Below are 18,347 nucleotides of genomic sequence, written 5' to 3' on the forward strand. Positions count from 1 at the left end.
CCAACACCCCATACAGATATTCCAATTTTTTTTCCCAAAAATTTTTGGAAACCAAAATTATAAAGTTGGCCCTTTTTGGCCCCATGCCCAGATTTCATGGGGGCGATGCCCCCTGCCCCCTGCTTTCTACACCCCTGGGTAAATAGGAGTGTGATAACTATTGTTATTGCCCTGGTCCATCCTTGTATCACGTTGCGACCCCCACGGTCGTTTCATTGCTCTAACCAGAGCCCTCTCGCTTGCAGTAGCGCGCGACCGCAGTACGCGTAGACACATGGCTATGTGAAGTCGTTTCACGATACAGGGGGAGCCGCGCACTCGTGCGCGGCGGGTCATACAACGTATGACAAGTCCATCCTTATCTTTTAAAATTGTTATAGGTCGCTGAAATGTTGCTAATAATTTTAAATTGGTCAAATAAGCTCAGTGAAGCTCACACAAAACTTGCCACAAAGGTTTGACTACTTGTTATCGACATTCTGTAAAATTTTGAAATCATTTATCAGAACATAATCTATGCCACTTTCTGCTTTCTGTTTTAACAAAAATTTCGCCGCGGTAACACCACGCACGATCAAATTTCCCTACTGCCTACAATGCAATCGTTTTACTTTATTGTATCCCAGAGTGGTGTTTGGCGCACGTGATGATTGTTTACATTATGTTAGTTAACGGGTAATACTCGTTACTGGGCCGCGCTCAGCCTGTCATACCGCCGAATCTCTATTCATATGTTTATGAACATGATAGCTTGATTGACGATGTCAATCCGTCGAAATTGTTGCATTCGATGCGAAGCAAGAATGCGAAGCACGGATGCTAGTTCGCGCTGCGCGTCGAAGCGGCGAAGTCCTCCAACATGATAGCCTGAGGTTCCCAGGTAAGGAACATATATTTTACGAGTATCACCCGTTAAGGGTTGTGGAAAGGGTTATGGTTAGCTTCGGGTTATGGTTGGGATTAGGGTTTATGTAAAACCGTTTTGTACGGCTGCAAAACCATTACACATTAACGGATGTTACTTGTCTAAATTTCTTCGAAGAAGCGCCCGATGGCAAGTGCTACGAAGTAGCGCGCGCCGGGCCTGATCATTAACAATGGTCAACAAAACCAGAGTCACGCACAAGTGCGCAGCAATAATATCATGGCTTTCGTTACTGGGCGGCGCTCAGCCTGTCATTCCGCCGAATCTTTATTATGTTTATGAACATAATAGCCTGGGGTCCCCAGGTAAGGCTTTCGCAACGACAAACGATAAAACGTAAATCTCGACGTTAGACAAAAATTGAATTACATGAAAATGTTTTGATTCACGATGTCAATCCTTCGCATCTCGCCGATCTGTGGTTGCGAGAAGCATTATTGGATGCGCGCGCGCGACCCAGTAGTGCATCGCGCTACAAGAAAATGTTAATTCATGATACCAATCCTTGATCGCAGCTCGGCGACCCATTAGACCTTACTGACTGGCGATATTACTACAGGTGATTGCGTCTTCACAGCTTGTTGAACTCCGCGCGCGCTTGTAAGACGGGAGGCCTGGAAGTCGGCCTCCCCGTTTTTCTAACTTAAACTAGCTGCACTTAATGATATTCATCAATTCCGGTTGGGAACCCAACAAATTAGTAAGAACTTGTAATGATATATTATAATATACGGACATAATTTTCGTCTACTAAACACAAACATAAAAACTGCATCTCAATCCAAACATAAAAAGTAATTTAAGACCGTTTTTCCTTTGTCAAAATAACTAAAAAAGATAATAAGATAATAATCAAACGAGTAATGAGAAGGTGGGCCATATTTATTTTAACACGTGGCGGACATTGACCATTAAGCTTCCAGTAGCGACTTATCGAGTTCCAGTATCAAAACCACGTGTCACAAACACGTTTCAAAACATTTATGGCTCTATTTACCACCAGTATTGAACTGTACAGACGAATGAGATATCATAAAAATCATGCTAACAATACTAAAGCTATATCTAACATTACACAAACACATGCACTGAACAGTGTACACTGTATAAGTGGGAGAATGGGAGGGAGTGGGAAAGGATGCATATTATATTAGACAATTAAACTTAGAGCTCTCTCTCTCACTCTCTCTCTCTCTCTCTCTCTCTCTCTCTCTCTCTCTCTCTCTCTCTCTCTCTCTCTCTCTCTCTCTCTCTCTCTCTCTCTCTCTCTCTCTCTCTCTGTCTCTCTCTCTCTCTCTCTCTCTCTCTCTCTCTCTCTCTCTCTCTCTCTCTCTCTCTCTCTCTCTCTGTCTCTCTCTCTCTCTCTCTCTCTCTCTCTCTCTCTCTCTCTCTCTCTCTCTCTCTCTCTCTCTCTCTCTCTCTCTCTCTCTCTCTCTCTCTCTCTCTCTCTCTCTCTCTCTCTGTCTCTCTCTGTCTCTGTCTCTGTCTCTCTCTCTCTCTCTCTCTCTCTCTCTCTCTCTCTCTCTCTCTCTCTCTCTCTCTCTCTCTCTCTCTCTCTCTCTCTCTCTCTCTCTCTCTCTCTCTCTCTCTCTCTCTCTCTCTCTCTCTCTCTCTCTCTCTCTCTCTCTTTCTCTATCTTGAATAGAACATGTTAATGAGTCCACATGGAAGATCTAGGCCCTTCCAAGTCCATTTGCAAGTCTTCGATCACCTCCGTTCACTGAATGACCAAATCACGCCGACCTGTACAAAACTAACAATCAAGCCCACTATAACAGCATGATAAGGATCAATGAAAATAGGGAGAGAGGTACTTATCACAGTACCTACTACACTACCCACCATCACAAGGGTACTACCCAAAGACAGTCCTGAGAGTTTACCACCAGTATTGAACTGTACAGACGAATGAGATATCATAAAAATCATGCTAACAATACTAAAGCTATATCTAACATTACACAAACACATGCACTGAACAGTGTACACTGTATAAGTGGGAGAATGGGAGGGAGTGGGAAAGGATGCATATTATATTAGACAATTAAACTTAGAGCTCTCTCTCTCTCTCTCTCTCTCTCTCTCTCTCTCTCTCTCTCTCTCTCTCTCTCTCTCTCTCTCTGTCTCTCTCTCTCTGTCTCTGTCTCTGTCTCTGTCTCTCTCTCTGTCTCTCTCTCTCTGTCTCTGTCTCTGTCTCTGTCTCTCTCTCTCTCTCTCTCTCTCTCTCTCTCTCTCTCTCTCTCTCTCTCTCTCTCTCTCTCTCTCTCTCTCTCTCTCTCTCTCTCTCTCTCTCTCTCTCTCTCTCTCTCTCTCTCTCTCTCTCTCTCTCTCTCTGTCTCTCTGTCTCTCTCTGTCTCTCTCTGTCTCTCTCTCTCTCTCTCTCTCTCTCTCTCTCTCTCTCTCTCTCTCTCTCTCTCTCTCTCTCTCTCTCTCTCTCTCTCTCTCTCTCTCTCTCTTTCTCTATCTTGAATAGTACATGTTAATGAGTCCACATGGAAGATCTAGGCCCTTCCAAGTCCATTTGCAAGTCTTCGATCACCTCCGTTCACTGAATGACCAAATCACGCCGACCTGTACAAAACTAACAATCAAGCCCACTATAACAGCATGATAAGGATCAATGAAAATAGGGAGAGAGGTACTTATCACAGTACCTACTACACTACCCACCATCACAAGGGTACTACCCAAAGACAGTCCTGAGAGTCCATAATACTCCACATCGTAATGCAGGATGCTTAGTTCTGCCCCTTGCATGGAATAACATAATTTCCCTATTCCCATCATTATGGATTGCACAAGTAAGCCAGGTCTTGCTAGGATTATCCCGTAAGATATAGCAAATCCAAGCATAAATGTGGTTTGGAGAGGCATAAACTTGAAGTGTGGTCTAAGGAAAAATCCAATCGGCCGTCCCAGGATATTTGCAAGGCCATTGACCGCAGCAAGGATCATATATTGATCTCCATGTACAATTTCCTTACATTCATTGACATCTACGGATTCGTATGTTAGGTTGTAATTTCTGATAAGTGATGGAAGAAGCATAATGCTTCCATATCCTATGAAATAGCTAAAGCCCCCGAAAATGCTCGCCTTTAGAACTCTCACAGGAAAATTTTCAACGGATTTAGATCCATTATCATCTTTGAGCAGGCTCGTTGATTCAGTAGCTGTGCCTTCTTCGTCAATGAAACAATGTAGCATGATTATTGGTGGGATGAACAAAGGAATGGATGTAACGAGGACAAACTCCCGCCAGCCTAGTGTTTCAAGAAGAAGCCAACCCAGCACCGGAGCCCATGCGCATCCGAAAGTATATGCAATACATTCATGGATGAACGAAAATGTTGGTAGAATCTCATAAGAAGAAATATTTTTAGCACCAAATACTCCAATCGTTATTAAGTTTAACCCACAGCCAAATCCTATAAAAGCTCTAGAAAGTAGAAAAGTATAGTAGTTTGGGACCAACGAGCAGAATATGGTGAAAATGATGGAACCGTACATTGAACAAAGCAAAGTGGTTTTTTCCCCAAATTTCTTAGCCAACGGAACAGCAACAAGTAGAGCTAAACCCATAAAGACATAGAAGGTGATAGAAAGAGTCCCCTCCTGGAAAAAAGAGACATCCAGATCACAGGATACTTTTTGTGTGATCACGCCAGGCAGATACATTTCCACCGCGTCACCAAACTTGATCAGCATCGCTAGTACAAGGAATTTGTAATCGCGTTTGGTCCATCTCGGAGTATTTTGTCGGGGCGTCATTTCAGAATCATCTTGAAGTGCCATTCTCCTGATTTAAATTTATCATCATTTATTATATTGCTCTGAACAATTTATTCGGGACTTGGGTTGTATACAAAATGATCGAGTACGATGGCCTTGAATGTATTCTTGGCTAGTATCAACGTATATTCTGAATCATTTCAGAAAAACAATTATTTTTAAACTTAAAATTATGATTTTTGCAAGAAAATCGGATCAATGAAAGGATACAAATTGAAATAATAATAAACATTATAATAAACATTACAGACACAGAAATATGTTACGGGAGAGTATGTAACAGATCCTCACATAAAATTGAAGCCCGGCAATTTAAGTTTTTCTATCGGTTAACTACAGGGTGGGCCAAAAGTCAGTGTGCAAACGTTTGGTCTTATACCTCCGCTGTGTTTTATATTTAAGAGCTGTTGCTTTGCAAATGGCATACTGTACCTTCTTGTTCGAGGATTCCGTCGCCAAAATTTGAAATTTAAAATTTTGAATATTTTAGAACACCTATATTGTTTTTTTCTGAACATGCTGGACGCCAGTAGTGTATTGTGCACAGTACACACCTTTTTTGAAGGGTTTTCCGAGGTAATTTCCAAACATACCGTATGTGGCGTGATGACACGGTAATATGTCACAATATTTTACATAGTTGATGGTACCTGGTTTGATCCCCCACCAGCCCCGCCCCATAATTTAATTACATGTACATCTATTGTTTAAAGTATCAACAATGTTAACATCTGGCAAGCGGCGACCTTTTAACGGTGTGCTGATGAGGTTCGAAATAATGTCTAATGTGCTTTAATCTAAATTTAGTGCACCGTTTCAGGACAACACCTGGCACTTTGCTTACACTATCATTCAGCGTTCAGTTGTTTGTTGCGTAAATTCTGACTCTGTTTCAGCTTTAATTGTTCTGAACTTTAACTTAACTGTTTTTAATTCTTTTGACTGTAGTGTTTACCTGATACATAATTTTCCTCTAGACGAGTAATTATTACAAAAATAAATTCAAACATTCATGATTCAACTTGCCAGGATTATGCTGAACGAAATTATATCAGATCTCCATAAGGTAGTATGACGCAATGAATAAAGATGCAACTGCCAGTGCACCATGTTAATTACTGTTCCCAATTCTTTAATCATACCCGTAAATATTTGCTCGGTATCTGACAGCAGTTCATCGATTGATGTTCCGTGTTCTGTTTCCTGATATTTTGTGAGCGGAATATTAAATATTTTCTTGAGTAAGATAAGATGAAATCCGTCACCTTATCTTACACAATACTGAATACTGAATGAATACTGACTACTGAATGAATACTGAATGAATACTGAATGAATACTGAATACTGAATGAATACTGAATGAATACTGAATGAATACTGAATGAATACTGAATGAATACTGAATACTGAATGAATACTGAATGAATACTGAATGAATACTGAATGAATACTGAATGAATACTGAATGAATACTGAATGAATACTGAATGAATACTGAATGAATACTGAATGAATACTGAATGAATACTGAATGAATACTGAATGAATACTGAATGAATATTGAATGAATACTGAATGAATACTGACTGAATACTGACTGAATACTGAATGAATACTGAATGAATACTGAATGAATACTGAATGAATACTGAATGGATACTGAATGAATACTGAATGAATACTGAATACTGAATGAATACTGAATGAATACTAAATGAATACTGAATGAATGTTGAATAATGAATACTGAATAATACTGAATAATATACTGAATACTGAATGATAATTATGATGTATTATTTTTTAAGGGGGGGGGGGGCCAATGGGTATTTTTTTGTGAAACTTGATTTCGAGATAGCAGTTGACCAACAAACTAGGACCAGTGACCGAACTTTTGAGGGGGTCCCGGACCCCAACCGCCAAACGGTGCGCGCAGGGCAGCCACGCCCATATTTGGTCCAAATTAGGCCCAATTTAGCCAAATACCCTGTACATGCCCCAAACCCAGGTTTATGGTGCTCTACTTGTAGCTAGTGGTCTCCTGAACTCGTATATGAAATTTCATCAAGATTGGACAAAAAATGACTGAGTTATGAGCCAAAAACCATATGCCCATATTTGGGCATACGCACCAAATTTGGTAGATTTCGTCCCATAAATTGGTCAAATATCAATATTTTTGAATGAAACTTACTTTATATGAAAGGTAAGCCTAAACTACATATTCTCTGTAATTTATAGCTTTATATCTGTTTAAATGTGGATACTAAGGCGAAAAAACCACAAAAAATGAACTAAATTGCCCATATCTCGGTTCGCGATATTCGCGGAATTGATCTCACCAAAATTGTAACAACTCAATCAGTTTTCAAAATTTTTGCATGAAATTTTTGGAATCGACTCGAAATCGCATTTCGACCTTATTTTAAGAACGGATTTTTGATTTAGGCCTCAAAAAAAATTTGGCGGCCAAATTCCAAAATTATATTACAGAAATTCAGAATTTGGCCGCCAAATTTTTTTTGAGGCCTAAATCAAAAATCCGTTCTTAAAATAAGGTCGAAATGCGATTTCGAGTCGATTTCAAAAATTTCATGCAAAAATTTTGAAAACTGATTGAGTTGTTACAATTTTGGTGAGATCAATTCCGCGAATATCGCGAACCGAGATATGGGCAATTTAGTTCATTTTTTGTGGTTTTTTCGCCTTAGTATCCACATTTAAACAGATATAAAGCTATAACTTACAGAGAATATGTAGTTTAGGCTTACCTTTCATATAAAGTAAGTCTCATCCAAAAATATTGATATTTGACCAATTTATGGGACGAAATCTACCAAATTTGGTGCGTATGCCCAAATATGGGCATATGGTTTTTGGCTCATAACTCAGTCATTTTTTGTCCAATCTTGATGAAATTTCATATACGAGTTCAGGAGACCACTAGCTACAAGTAGAGCACCATAAACCTGGGTTTTGGGCATGTTCAGGGTATTTGGCTAAATTGGGCCTAATTTGGACCAAATATGGGCGTGGCTGCCCTGCGCGCACCGTTTGGCGGTTGGGGTCCGGGACCCCCTCAAAAGTTCGGTCACTGGTCCTAGTTTGTTGGTCAACTACTATCTCGAAATCAAGTTTCACAAAAAAATACCCATTGACCCCCCCCCCTTAAAAAAGTTATAATGTAGACAAGGAAACACATGTTTAGATTTTTGAAGATAATTTTAACTAAACTATATTCAATAACTCTATATATCCAAATTCTTATCTCAATAATTATCAACGTTTTGGTTATAAAGTTCAAGAATCTTCCTGACGATATATTTGTGAAAGTTTAAGAAGCTTGATGATAATATTTTTGTTCTCGTTCATTAGTTTGTTGACATCAGATAGACTAGTAGTCGTGATAACTGCATTCAACAGAGCTTGTTCTTCCATACTTAAAATTGTGGCGATGTCTTGTCCACAGTCAATGAGATGCTGCTCAAATTTCGCAAACATTTCCGTTTTCATTATGTAAGAGAATAAAAAGTCCATACATTTGTTTTCTTCCTTGCATAATTTACTTTGTAACAGGACATCTAGAGATTTGAGTAATTTCGACATATCATTTACCTTTTTATTTATTTGCTTGATTGCTACGCTTTTCCGCTTGCCTTTGTGTTGCCGAACTGAGTCAGATTCTAACTCATCACTACTTGACACACTTCTACTATCACTATATGGTATTTTTGACTCATCATCAGCACTTGTTTCCTCATAGTTAGAACCGTCTTGTTGAGATTCTTCAGATATTATCGTATTAGCATCTGAATATGTGGAAGCAGGATAATCCAGTTTTACATCAGTCGCATCCGAGTTAGCTTTTGATAGTGGTTGAATGTTAGAGCTTGTTTCTGACTCTCCGTTCTCTCGATGATACCGACTTTTGTGTGAGGACAGGCTATATTTATTGACAAAAGACTTGTCACAAAATGAGCAAGATATAGGACTCATGATATTACAAAGGATACGTTTAGAACGTTTTGCAACAACAGTCTTCAAATATATTATTCAATCTAACGGGAATGCTTCAAATTTTGTGGAGTAATTAACTCAGACCCACGTGCTATTTTATATAAATAAAAAAACAACTAATCTGCTTTCCCTGATCGACGTGTCTTTTTCTTAACCAACGGTTAGGTCCCATTGTATTTGTATGTACGGGTGTTAAGGACTTCGGGCTCCCTCCCTCCTTTCCTACCCTCCCTCCCTACCCTACCCTCCTCCCTCCAGGATTTTTAAAATAGCACGTGGGTCTGAGTTAATTACTCCACAAAATTTGAAGCATTCCCGTTAGATTGAATAATATATTTGAAGACTGTTGTTGCAAAACGTTCTAAACGTATCCTTTGTAATATCATGAGTCCTATATCTTGCTCATTTTGTGACAAGTCTTTTGTCAATAAATATAGCCTGTCCTCACACAAAAGTCGGTATCATCGAGAGAACGGAGAGTCAGAAACAAGCTCTAACATTCAACCACTATCAAAAGCTAACTCGGATGCGACTGATGTAAAACTGGATTATCCTGCTTCCACATATTCAGATGCTAATACGATAATATCTGAAGAATCTCAACAAGACGGTTCTAACTATGAGGAAACAAGTGCTGATGATGAGTCAAAAATACCATATAGTGATAGTAGAAGTGTGTCAAGTAGTGATGAGTTAGAATCTGACTCAGTTCGGCAACACAAAGGCAAGCGGAAAAGCGTAGCAATCAAGCAAATAAATAAAAAGGTAAATGATATGTCGAAATTACTCAAATCTCTAGATGTCCTGTTACAAAGTAAATTATGCAAGGAAGAAAACAAATGTATGGACTTTTTATTCTCTTACATAATGAAAACGGAAATGTTTGCGAAATTTGAGCAGCATCTCATTGACTGTGGACAAGACATCGCCACAATTTTAAGTATGGAAGAACAAGCTCTGTTGAATGCAGTTATCACGACTACTAGTCTATCTGATGTCAACAAACTAATGAACGAGAACAAAAATATTATCATCAAGCTTCTTAAACTTTCACAAATATATCGTCAGGAAGATTCTTGAACTTTATAACCAAAACGTTGATAATTATTGAGATAAGAATTTGGATATATAGAGTTATTGAATATAGTTTAGTTAAAATTATCTTCAACAATCTAAACATGTGTTTCCTTGTCTACATTATAACTTTTTTTTAAAATAATACATCATAATTATCATTCAGTATTCAGTATATTATTCAGTATTATTCAGTATTCATTATTCAACATTCATTCAGTATTCATTTAGTATTCATTCAGTATTCATTCAGTATTCAGTATTCATTCAGTATTCATTCAGTATCCATTCAGTATTCATTCAGTATTCATTCAGTATTCATTCAGTATTCATTCAGTATTCAGTCAGTATTCAGTCAGTATTCATTCAGTATTCATTCAATATTCATTCAGTATTCATTCAGTATTCATTCAGTATTCATTCAGTATTCATTCAGTATTCATTCAGTATTCATTCAGTATTCATTCAGTATTCATTCAGTATTCATTCAGTATTCATTCAGTATTCATTCAGTATTCATTCAGTATTCATTCAGTATTCATTCAGTATTCATTCAGTATTCAGTATTCATTCAGTATTCATTCAGTATTCATTCAGTATTCATTCAGTATTCATTCAGTATTCATTCAGTATTCATTCAGTATTCAGTATTCATTCAGTATTCATTCAGTATTCATTCAGTAGTCAGTATTCATTCAGTATTCAGTATTGTGTAAGATAAGGTGACGGATTTCATCTTATCTTACTCAAGAAAATATTTAATATTCCGCTCACAAAATATCAGGAAACAGAACACGGAACATCAATCGATGAACTGCTGTCAGATACCGAGCAAATATTTACGGGTATGATTAAAGAATTGGGAACAGTAATTAACATGGTGCACTGGCAGTTGCATCTTTATTCATTGCGTCATACTACCTTATGGAGATCTGATATAATTTCGTTCAGCATAATCCTGGCAAGTTGAATCATGAATGTTTGAATTTATTTTTGTAATAATTACTCGTCTAGAGGAAAATTATGTATCAGGTAAACACTACAGTCAAAAGAATTAAAAACAGTTAAGTTAAAGTTCAGAACAATTAAAGCTGAAACAGAGTCAGAATTTACGCAACAAACAACTGAACGCTGAATGATAGTGTAAGCAAAGTGCCAGGTGTTGTCCTGAAACGGTGCACTAAATTTAGATTAAAGCACATTAGACATTATTTCGAACCTCATCAGCACACCGTTAAAAGGTCGCCGCTTGCCAGATGTTAACATTGTTGATACTTTAAACAATAGATGTACATGTAATTAAATTATGGGGCGGGGCTGGTGGGGGATCAAACCAGGTACCATCAACTATGTAAAATATTGTGACATATTACCGTGTCATCACGCCACATACGGTATGTTTGGAAATTACCTCGGAAAACCCTTCAAAAAAGGTGTGTACTGTGCACAATACACTACTGACGCCTAATATTTTTCAGAGACGGTAGATTATTAAATGTTTCATCTGATCTGAAAAAAATTAGGCAAAACGGGTTAGAAATGACGAAGTCATCAAGCATTTTGTGTATCTCGTTAACAAAATTGAATGGGTGATTATGTGACACCGTGACACGACACCGTGACACGACACCGTAATAGGGCAGCCTTTACGATTCCCGTAATGTTTAATTGTATCACGTTGTGACCCCTTGTATCACGTTGTGACACCCACGGTCGTTTCACTAGGTGTCGTTTCACTAGGTGTCCTCACCCTTTATCGTCCTGACGATACAGGGGGAGCCGCGCACTTCGTGCGCGGCGGGTCATACAACGTATGACAAATGTTTAACGGGGTGGTTAACGGGGTCACCTAATCACGTGATTAGGTTTACCAATCACCTGATCACATGTGACATGGGCTCTTACTAATTCGATCGCCCGAAAATTTCATGTGACTTTGGTTTTTATGGTTTTGCAGCCGTACAAAACGGTTTTACATAAACCCTAATCTAGGGGGTGCACCATAAAAATAAACATGCTCGGATTTTTAAAATTTTTGTACCATTGTTTTCTAGAGACTGTGAGAATTTTCACAATACCAAATTTGTCATACCTTTTTGGAAAGATCAGTGAGTTTCGCCTAGGTGCCATATTTGATGGTGCGCGGCTTTTAGAGCAAAATTAGCTGTAAAAGTCGCGTAATTTGACCAAATTTGACCAAATTCGTTGATTTGTGTCGTATTATTTGGATATATCTTCAGTTCCTTGAATGAGATCATTCTGAAAATTGGCGACGACCTTCCAATAGGGCTTTCACAACTGTCCGAAAAATTTGGTGGATATCGGAGTTGATATAGTGATCAAAATGGGCCAAAATACGCTGCTTTTAGCTGTAACATAATGTCTGATGGTTGGATATGCTTTAAACTTTTCGGACACTTTCCTTGTAAGTCTATGAGTAAGCTTACCAATTTTTGTTGCAATCGGAGGTCGGGAAGAATACTTAATATTTATTTATTTGAAGAAAATTGTGCTGGCCGAAATTAGCGCTAAAAAACCATCCTACAGTCGGCACGCGCGGCTCACTGTCGATGGCGCACTACCTACCTAATCCCACCCAGGAAACCTTACCGTTAGGGGCCTAACTTTGGAAGTAAAAGAGATAGAAACGTCTCGTTTTCAATAAAATGTTCGCATTGTAAAAATAACGTTTCCCCCCAGGGGGAAATTAAAAACAACGTAGATTTTGAATTATCGCGAAAAGTCATATTTTAGGTCATACTCACATAAAAATGCGCAGCTTTAACTTTGCAGATTGTTGTTCTCTGATTGGCTGAATCGTATCACGTGGTACGCAGTACAATTGCATCTTTGGAATGTTTGAAGCGTGCAAATGGCAATGCAATGAACTCACGAGCGCGCGCGGAGCTCAACAAGCTGTGAAAAGGCGATCACCCTGTAGTAATATCGCTAGCCGGTAAGGTCTGCCGGGCAACCCTAACCCTAACCATAATATAACCCCGAAGCTATCCATAACCCTTACCACAACCCTAACCCTAACCCGAGCCCTAAACAATCGAATTCATGTTTTACTAGCCTGTCACGTGACCAAAACGGTTTTTTGCCCATAACTCTCCAGGGTAGCATTTTTACCCTACGTCATAAGGGATGATTCGGAATCAGCGTCCAAAAATACACCGATCGAGATTAACGATACACCCAAAGGGCCTTTTCACAACAATTTTCTTAAAATTTGGGAGAGAGATTTAGTAGGAGCGGATCACACGTAATCAATAAACTCGTTATGTTTCGTATTACTAATACTGGGCGGCGCTCAGCCTGTCATTCCGCCGAATCTTTATTCATGAACATAATAGCCTGGGGTCCCCAGGTAAAGAAGCTACAACTCTAATTTTTTCAGGACGAACTTAATTCGAATGGCCCAACAAAATTCAATAAAATTGAGCTCGATCCGAAATTATCCTTAATTGACGATGTCAATTCATCGCAGCTCGGCGAGGCACAGTAGCGCATCTCGCCAAACTATCAAATAAATGCAAAAATGAACCTTCATTTGAAAGAATGAGCACGAATATAAGTCATACCGGAAAAAATTATTTCAATTGGGCATTTAGTGACTGAACTATTAAGGCCAACGTTTGCACACTGAATTTTGGCCCACCCTGTACACTGTATAAAAATTAAATCTATCTTTAAGAAACATTTTTTTATTATTTCTCAACTAGGCTCAGTTATCCACCTCACTTAATTCGGCTGACGGACAACTAAGAACCAGTCAATTTTACCTAGTTAAGGGGGGGGGGGGCCAATGGGTATTTTTTTGTGAAACTTGATTTCGAGATAGCAGTTGACCAACAAACTAGGACCAGTGACCGAACTTTTGAGGGGGTCCCGGACCCCAACCGCCAAACGGTGCGCGCAGGGCAGCCACGCCCATATTTGGTCCAAATTAGGCCCAATTTAGCCAAATACCCTGTACATGCCCCAAAGCCAGGTTTATGGTGCTCTACTTGTAGCTAGTGGTCTCCTGAACTCGTATATGAAATTTCATCAAGATTGGACAAAAAATGACTGAGTTATGAGCCAAAAACCATATGCCCATATTTGGGCATACGCACCAAATTTGGTAGATTTCGTCCCATAAATTGGTCAAATATCAATATTTTTGAATGAAACTTACTTTATATGAAAGGTAAGCCTAAACTACATATTCTCTGTAATTTATAGCTTTATATCTGTTTAAATGTGGATACTAAGGCGAAAAAACCACAAAAAATGAACTAAATTGCCCATATCTCGGTTCGCGATATTCGCGGAATTGATCTCACCAAAATTGTAACAACTCAATCAGTTTTCAAAATTTTTGCATGAAATTTTTGGAATCGACTCGAAATCGCATTTCGACCTTATTTTAAGAACGGATTTTTGATTTAGGCCTCAAAAAAAATTTGGCGGCCAAATTCCAAAATTATATTACAGAAATTCAGAATTTGGCCGCCAAATTTTTTTTGAGGCCTAAATCAAAAATCCGTTCTTAAAATAAGGTCGAAATGCGATTTCGAGTCGATTTCAAAAATTTCATGCAAAAATTTTGAAAACTGATTGAGTTGTTACAATTTTGGTGAGATCAATTCCGCGAATATCGCGAACCGAGATATGGGCAATTTAGTTCATTTTTTGTGGTTTTTTCGCCTTAGTATCCACATTTAAACAGATATAAAGCTATAACTTACAGAGAATATGTAGTTTAGGCTTACCTTTCATATAAAGTAAGTCTCATCCAAAAATATTGATATTTGACCAATTTATGGGACGAAATCTACCAAATTTGGTGCGTATGCCCAAATATGGGCATATGGTTTTTGGCTCATAACTCAGTCATTTTTTGTCCAATCTTGATGAAATTTCATATACGAGTTCAGGAGACCACTAGCTACAAGTAGAGCACCATAAACCTGGGTTTTGGGCATGTTCAGGGTATTTGGCTAAATTGGGCCTAATTTGGACCAAATATGGGCGTGGCTGCCCTGCGCGCACCGTTTGGCGGTTGGGGTCCGGGACCCCCTCAAAAGTTCGGTCACTGGTCCTAGTTTGTTGGTCAACTACTATCTCGAAATCAAGTTTCACAAAAAAATACCCATTGACCCCCCCCCCCCCTTAACTAATTAACAATTAACATGATTACCTGGGGACCCCAGGCTATTATGTTTATAAACGAATAAAGATTCGGCGGAATGACAGGCTGAGCGCCGCCCAGTAATTAACATGCTAGCTTGGGAAATGCAATCAGCTCCGACAACTAAGAGCCAATCATTACATATCCCCGACAACTGAGAGTGAGAACCTCTGGAGATACTTTAAACATTTCCATTGCTAGGAGTAAACAAATTTTAATTGCCAAGTCGAAGTAATTTATAACTAAGTAAACTGTGAAATGAGTTTTCTTTCTAGGCGGGGATTCAGCCGTTTTTGAGTCGGTACGTAACAGCTGCATAACAATAGTCCTCGCTCGTTCATTTGCCCTGAATGTCTCATGAATCCTTTAGCTTCAAATCTCAACCAGTGGCGTAACGTTGCCTGTTGGCGCCCCCCTGCCGAAAAAAGCGCCCCCCTGTTGGCGCCCCCTCCCCTTTTGGTGCCCCTCCCTAAAATTGAACAAATAAATAAAATTAGGTGATTTTAAAGAATACGCCGGTAAAATCTGTAAAAAAGTGTGTATCTAGAGCAAAACGCGCAGTTTTGCTAGTACTTTAGTTAAGTTTTCGAAATTGTCCCACATTTAAACGACGATTTGGCGCCCCCCTAAGACGGCGCCCCCCTGCACAGCGGGGTCAGCAGTAGGAGGTGCACCATAAAAATAAACTTGCTCGGATTTTAAAAATTTTTGTACCATTGTTTTCTAGAGACTGTGAGAATTTTCACAATACCAAATTTGTCATACCTTTTTGGAAAGATCAGTGAGTTTCGCCTAGGTGCCATATTTGATGGTGCGCGGCTTTTGGAGCAAAATTAGCTGTAAAAGTCGCGTAATTTGACCAAATTTGACCAAATTCGTTGATTTTTGTCGTATTATTTGGATATATCTTCAGTTCCTTGAATGAGATCATTCTGAAAATTGGCGACGACCTTCCAATAGAGCTTTCACAACTGTCCGAAAAATTTGGTGGATATCGGAGTTGATATAGTGATCAAAATGGGGCAAAATACGCTGCTTTTAGCTGTAACATAATTTCTGATGGTTGGATATGCTTTAAACTTTTCGGACACTTTCCTTGTAAGTCTATGAGTAAGCTTACCAATTTTTGTTGCAATCGGAGGTCGGGAAGGATACTTAATATCTATTTGTTTGAAGAAAATTGTGCTGGCCGAAATTAGCGCTAAAAAACCATCCTACAGTCGGCACGCGCGGCTCACTGTCGATGGCGCACTACCTATCAGCAGGGCCTTTCGTTACGCCACTGATCTCAACTACAATGTTTAATGATCTAAAAGTTTCATTATCGTCGGTCTTGCACCGAGGGCTGAATTTAACGACCTTACCAATTGTTTAATCTTCCAGCTCTCAAACTTTTGAAGTTTAAACTGTCCCTCATTACATCAGAACCAATATAATGGATATATTTCGTTGGTGCACAATAGTGGTGGTCAACAAACTCCGCACCAGTAGCCATATAGTACTCCGTGCATATTAGTCATGATGCGATGAGGGAAAGTCTTGACTGAAAACACAAAAACGTGAAACTTATTAAAAGACTACCGATCCAATTATGGTGAATACGGTATCGCAGTGGCTGATACGAGAACCAGCCCCTTTCGGCTAAGTTCATTGCATTTGCACGCTTCAAACATTCCAAGAATGCAATTGCACCACTTACCACGTGATACGATTCAGCCAATCAGAGAACAAGAATCCGAAAAGTTAAAGCTGCGCACTATTATAGAAGGCCTAAAATAAGACTTTTTGCAATAATTCAAAATCTACGTTGTGGATGATGATTAATCACTTTTGACTCTACAGTTACACTCGACTGTCACGTGACTTTTTCAACCCGTTCTATAGCTGGTCCTGAACGACTATTCGAAACCCTAACCCTCTAATCTGATCCCAACCCTAACCCTAACCCAATCCTTAACTAAAGCATATGCTTGAACCCTTACCTGAGGACCCCAGGCTATTATGTTCATTAATATAGATTTGGCGGAATGACAGGCTGAGCGCGGCCCAGTAACTTGAACCCTAACCCTAGGCCTAACGAAATATTACACTAACTTCATTTTGATGCGCGGCTTAGTATTAACGGGTGCCCAGGAAAAGTTACCGGCTGGTGGTGGTACTAGAGTTGGTTTAATTTAAACAGACGGCTCGACCTCGCGCGCGACAACAAGCATGATTTGCACGCGTGGCGCATTCCAATGTTCAAGCAGCTACCACGTGACACAATTCAGCCAACCAGAGTTACGAATCCGCAAAGTTAAAGTTGCAAACTTTTGATCGGCCCGAAATGGGACTTTTCTGGAGATTTTGAGATAACTCAACAATTACGTTGTCTTGAATTTTCCTCCTGGGGAGGTAACGTTACTTTTAAAACATAAAAGAGGAACATGTTACAAAAAACCGAAGTCTCCAACTCTTTTACTTTCAAAGTTAAGCCCCATCCGGTCAGGGTTTCTGGGTATGGAACAAATATTTTACTAGTATCACCCGTTAAAGGAGCAGACTTTTGTCGACAACGCAGGTCCGTCGGGCCACCTCATATATCCAAACCCGATTACTTATTCCCTACGATCTTTTTGCCTTCGGCAAGAGTAGGGAAAAAATTATTAACAACATCTCAGCGACTTGTAACAATTTTAAGAGATAAGGATGTATCTAGAAAGTTTGACTCTGGAATGTTATGTGTTATATGTAGTAATATTATCGGTCGTTAATTTCCGATGTAAATGCTGCATTCGCTAGCATCATTTCGTAGATCATCAGAGAATGCATTTACATCACTGCTTATAATATTAATATGATAACATGAGTTACACATAACACCTATACTAGTATAGGTCAAACCTCGGTATGAAACTCGTTTTATCCAACTCGTCAAACTCGTTTGTCGTTGGATAACATTTTTTTCACAACTCAAAGTTGTGAAAATAATGTTATCACATTATAAGCAGTGATGTACCTGCTTATTAGCTAATTTCTCTCCACATAGAATTAAGAAGAGCTCGACAAGATTACTACTATACCGCGCATAACATATGTTATGTGGCACAGGAATACTAATACTAATAGGTGATATAATTGTCTAGTAATTGTTTAAGAGAGTTCTCTGGCAGTTACGAAACTCGAGAGACTGTGGGATACTGAAGGGAAAGGAAGCAGTTCTAGCGGGCGCTTCTCAAACACAAGGATATATCTTGTGAACTTGGCTAGTATATATGAAACATTTGACAGGGAGTTGTAGAGTTGAGAGTGAGTTATGTGCCTCGCCGGGCTAAAGTAGTGGATGTCCTTGCTGTACGGCAAGTTAAACAAGGAACTGAAA

At 39.1% G+C, this 18,347-nt stretch overlaps 2 protein-coding genes across 3 annotated transcripts in view; one reads left to right on the forward strand and one right to left on the reverse strand.

Moving 5' to 3' along the window:
- Window positions 1-18,347, reverse strand: part of LOC134817876 (disks large-associated protein 3-like) — an 80,418-nt gene that overhangs the window by 48,250 nt on the left and 13,821 nt on the right. The gene's annotated exons all lie outside the window — the stretch shown is intronic.
- The window catches only part of LOC134817930 (RNA polymerase II subunit A C-terminal domain phosphatase SSU72-like), an 89,674-nt gene that overhangs the window by 3,025 nt on the left and 68,302 nt on the right, over window positions 1-18,347 (forward strand). The gene's annotated exons all lie outside the window — the stretch shown is intronic.

The sequence above is a fragment of the Bolinopsis microptera genome, chromosome 1, assembly GCF_026151205.1.
Source record: "Bolinopsis microptera isolate Bmic1 chromosome 1, MBARI_Bmic_1.0, whole genome shotgun sequence".
Taxonomy (NCBI): domain Eukaryota; kingdom Metazoa; phylum Ctenophora; class Tentaculata; order Lobata; family Bolinopsidae; genus Bolinopsis; species Bolinopsis microptera.